At 42.2% G+C, this 4,811-nt stretch overlaps 1 long non-coding RNA gene across 1 annotated transcript; it reads right to left on the bottom strand.

Moving 5' to 3' along the window:
- Positions 1-3,660: 3,660 nt before the first annotated feature.
- On the bottom strand, positions 3,661-4,811 carry LOC117250329 (uncharacterized). Its single transcript, XR_004501081.2, has 3 exons — positions 4,742-4,811; positions 4,455-4,601; positions 3,661-4,217 (listed from the first exon to the last, which is right to left on the bottom strand). It is a non-coding gene; the product is annotated as an uncharacterized LOC117250329 (long non-coding RNA).

Here is a 4,811-nt window from a genome sequence, read left to right as displayed (position 1 = left end):
GGAGCCACTGGAGACGGGCGAAAGAGCAGCATGTGGCTCTGGAGAAACAGGTTGCCTACCCCACCATAGCCTATGTAGGTTAACAGCACTGAGCATCCAAACAGGTTTGTGTTCGTTTTTCCTACGGGGGGAAATATAACAACACATTTTCTACAGTATATGAGATCAGTAGGATTCATTCATCTTGGCTTTCCTTTAATCATTACCACCGTCAGGAATGTGACACCACATCAGACAAAAATGCAAACATGTCATCCTTCTTCCTTATGGGTAAAGAAAAAATGTGTGGAAGACAGGAGGCAAAGTTGGCAACTGCTGGTGGAGTGTGACGTAAGAGAAAGGCAGGGAACAGTGACTGTCTCACACACACATGACCCCTATATGAGTGAGGCGGACAATATGTGCCAAACCCCTGATGGAGGCTTTGATGGCAGCATCAGACAGAAACTACCAAACTAAATACACTGAGACAGTTTCAGTGTAATTGACATGAGTGATGAGGGCGTCTGCAACGAGCGGTCACCGTCTGATACCAGTCAGACCAATTAAGGTAGAACATAGCTGATGGAAACTCTGAGTCATGTGATGAGTTTGTTCAGTGATATGATGATTAAGAAAAGTGTTGAACTGAAACATCTGTGTTCTATATTAATCCAACCAACACTAGAAGAAGGAGAAGAAGATCACATTTTTTCACTATGTTGTCATGTACACACAGGCCCCAAGTACACACACATGTACCCAACCCTCAAAGGTTTATAAGACACCATTACAATGACGTTGCAGTATCGATGAGAAGTACATGCTATTTTACAACTAAGTCCAGAAACAAAATACTCTGTCTTCTATCTCAGACCCGGCGAAGAAATTCAGCTACAAAAAAGGTCCCTCTCTGAAACAAAACTCAAATTCTTCATGATCATCCAACCAAAATAAATCAACATAGATAGAGATCATTTTACTGAAAAGTACATTCTTTAAGTCGTCATATACGGGACAGTACAACAGGAAGTGAACCTCATTCTCAGCTTCACCTAAATTACACAACAAACAAGTTCTGTCCTCCTCTGAGGCGGCGTTACACCCTCCAGTCTCTGAGGCTAATGGTGACGTTCCTGAGCACAGCTGTGCACATAGGTTCCACACTGCACCTGTTCTTTATGAGACAATAAGTCAGTAGCAAACATGCGAAACATTCCCTCCTGCTCTCCTGATGTTTGGAGGTTCCCATCCTGTATCTCCACTAATGGCCAGAAGTGTAGTAAATGTATGGACACCCAGGAAGGATCGAATCGTTTTATAATGCATTGTGTTATAACTTGGATGTTCTCGGACACCCCAAACACCAGAGGCATCGTCACACACAGGACACACACATGAATGACAGAGTTGTGTGTAAGTATGAAATCCTAAATTGCCTCACGGTTTAACTTTCAACACTGACAGTCTCTGTAAATGACATGCTCGTCCGGCGTCATACAGCGTATATTTGTCATTTGAGGAAAAGGACAACCAGCACATTTGAAGAACGATGAATCACCTAACATGTTTAACCACAACACATGAAAACAAGATTGGAACTCAAAATCTTAAACATACCGGTGTTACTTTACCCAAAACGTGCGCTAAAGTGCCCTCTTGGGAGCCAAAACGTGCGCTAAAGTGTCCTCTTGGGAGCCAAAACGTGCGCTAAAATGTCCTTTTTGGAGCCAAAACGTGCGCTAAAGTGCCCTCTTGGCAGCCAAAATGCCCTCTTGGGAGCCAAAACACACGCTAAAGTGCCCTCTTGGGAGCCAAAACGCGTGCTAAAGTGCCCTCTTTGGAGCCAAAACGTGCGCTAAAGTGCCCTCTTGGCAGCCAAAATGCCCTCTTGGGAGCCAAAACACACGCTAAAGTGCCCTCTTGGGAGCCAAAACACGTGCTAAAGTGCCCTCTTTGGAGCCAAAACGTGCGCTAAAGTGTCCTCTTGGCAGCCAAAACGTGCGCTAAAGTGCCCTCTTGGCAGCCAAAATGCCCTCTTGGGAGCCAAAACACACGCTAAAGTGCCCTCCTGGGAGCCAAAACGCGTGCTAAAGTGCCCTCTTTGGAGCCAAAACGTGCGCTAAAGTGCCCTCTTGGGAGCCAAAACGTGCGCTAAAGTGTCCTCTTGGGAGCCAAAACACACGCTAAAGTGCCCTCTTGGCTGGTTAAAACATGATAAACTGCCCTCTTGGGTGGTAAAAAGCCAAACTATATCTCACAGAACCAGTTTGGATTATCTTGTGCTAATATGGTGTTAAAATGCACTAGAATACAGGAAATGGCATCTACTTAATTGAAAATTTTCTGGGGGAGGACCCCCAGACCCCCCCAGGGATTTATATCTTTCATACATCCATGTCTCTGTGTGTTCTTCACAGTCCAACGTTGAATCTACACAGTTCTTGTGGATGTTGATCCTAACTACAAACTAACTTGAGTAGTCTGTCTAGTTAGTCTGTTTTAAGGCTATATAATGTGCCATTTGTTTAACATATAAACATGTCTAAAGTACCCTCGAAAACACGCAGAACTTAGGGCCCTCTTCAGCGGCGAGAACGCGCTGTATGTGCCCTTTTTTTCCTTTTCGCCCCTGCCCTTCAAAAACTCTGTGCACGCCACTGCTGCCCTGCAAGCTTGCTGTGTTTACATGGCAACTCGCGCGAGACTCGAGAACTAGCACCACCACTAGCCATCAGCTAGTCTCGCACAAGTTGAGAAATGATGCTATAAAAGTGGAATAAATTACGTTATCCTGTTATCCTCCGATACCCCGAACAAGTTTTGTGGATTAAAAAGCTACACTGGACGTCTTGTCAACATGAGGGTCAGTAAGTACTGTCTGTATTTTCTTTCTAAAGTGGCCATTTCCTTTAAGCCTGAAATTGATATGAGTTGATCAGAATTTGCTATATTTATTATTTATTAGAAAACTATTTACATACAACAATCTCAGAATTGAGCTTCAGGTAATTTTTGATCAAAATCAGTGTTTATTAGCACTTTTGCAAGAGGAAACGTTGGAGCCAAATGCCGTAACATTTCATATCTTTCCAGATATTTTCAGTGTTTTATTTGTTTTGTACCTGACATTTTAACAGACGTCTGACTCTGGATCGTAACAGAGGACACATGTGTGACAAAGGAAGTCTAAAACTGTGTATCAGAATGCAGAGATTACTGCAAAAACAAAACATTTGTACAAAACTTCCAGCCTACATCTGCACCCTCCTGTGTCTCAGCTCTGCTAGTTATTGGCTACACTCCTCCAGGTGGTTGCTTTTAATGTACCCCGGGTTTTAACAGATCTGGGGAAAACTGCATTCTCCTACTGTGCACCTTGGACAATCTCCAAAAAGATCTGAAATTAGAAACACTAATATCCATTGATGAATTTAAGGGCATCATAAAGAACGTGGTGACAGAGACATGCTTGTTTTTTTGTACTATATATCGTATTTGTTGCTACCTCGGCCAGGTCTCTCTTGTAAAAGATATTTTCAATCTTAATGGGTCTTCCTGGTTTAATAAAGGTTAAATAAATAAATAATCTGATCATGGAGAAATTTGGCTGTAAAATATAAAAACAGGACCCCATGCATAAATAAAGGAGACACTCATTTTTGGTTTACCCCCATCGACAAAGCTTTAATATGCCCCTGAACTTCTGCTGACTCACATCGTGTTGAAATTGCCACTGTGGTTTTAATATAAATGGAGGAACATGCTGCAGAAAATGAAGGTGATGCATAATTTAGTTGTGCATTCTTAAGAATATTTCAGGAACAAGAAGAGAAACTGAAAGTGATCCATTTCTTTTTCAAATTTAACCAACTTGTGGCGACAGAAATCATGTTTATGTTCATCAGCGTTATTTTTTCTGCTTCTCACTAACAACAACATCAGATTTTGTTGAGATATTGTTGTTGTCAGTGACCTGTTCAAGTGTTACCATGGCACTGTCGGGTCATCCTGCTTTTCCAAATCCCGTTTGGTTCCTACAGGTGACAGGAATCCCCTATTCATTGAAGTTTGTTTCGTTTTACACCAAGAGGATGACATTTCCCCAAAATCTTCTCTTCTGGTGAACCTTATCACAGCCTTTCTCCTCTGGAAATACGTCATAACATTTAGTTAATAATTGGCAGTAATCACATTGCTGTGGGAGTCTTTGGCTGTTATTCGTGTTGCTGTGGAGCCTGATCCAACACACAGATAGACAATGGTCTGCAGAGTGTTGTAAAGAGGAAGAGTACTCATACAACAATAAGTGAATCATAGGTGTAGATATAAAACAGTCTCTGTTTATCTTGGTTTGTATCTGTGGGCTTTGAAACTATGTGAAAGTTCCCTTTATCTGATTATCCCTGCTATATGTGTGTCATGTCCTCCTGGATGATTTATTCCAGGAGAGGTTTCAGTGCATGCTCCAATACCTTCAGTGTGTGACGTCATCCCTTTCAGTAAACAGGCAGTGATAGCCAATGTGGACATTAAGCTGCTTCGTGCTGCCACCCAGTGGTCACATGTGACACCTTCAGGTCTGGGAAACAAAGACAAGCTGCCTGTGCACCAAACCAGCACTGGGGAGAGGGGGAAGAGAAATGTCATGCACAACATGATGAAAATAAATAGATAAATAAATAAATAAAGGCTATGAAACAGATTTTTAAAATAAAATTTCCATTCTGGGAAGTGGAATTTCAACATGAAGTCGTCTTACTACAGCCACAGGGTGGGACCATTCATCACCACAGTGTCTGGAAGTTCTCTTTCTGTATTCTTTCATCTGC

This window comes from Epinephelus lanceolatus, chromosome 16, assembly GCF_041903045.1.
Source record: "Epinephelus lanceolatus isolate andai-2023 chromosome 16, ASM4190304v1, whole genome shotgun sequence".
Taxonomy (NCBI): Eukaryota; Metazoa; Chordata; class Actinopteri; order Perciformes; family Serranidae; genus Epinephelus; species Epinephelus lanceolatus.
The sequence above is the reverse complement of the archived record's forward strand: the minus strand, read 5'-3'. Positions and strand labels throughout refer to the sequence as shown.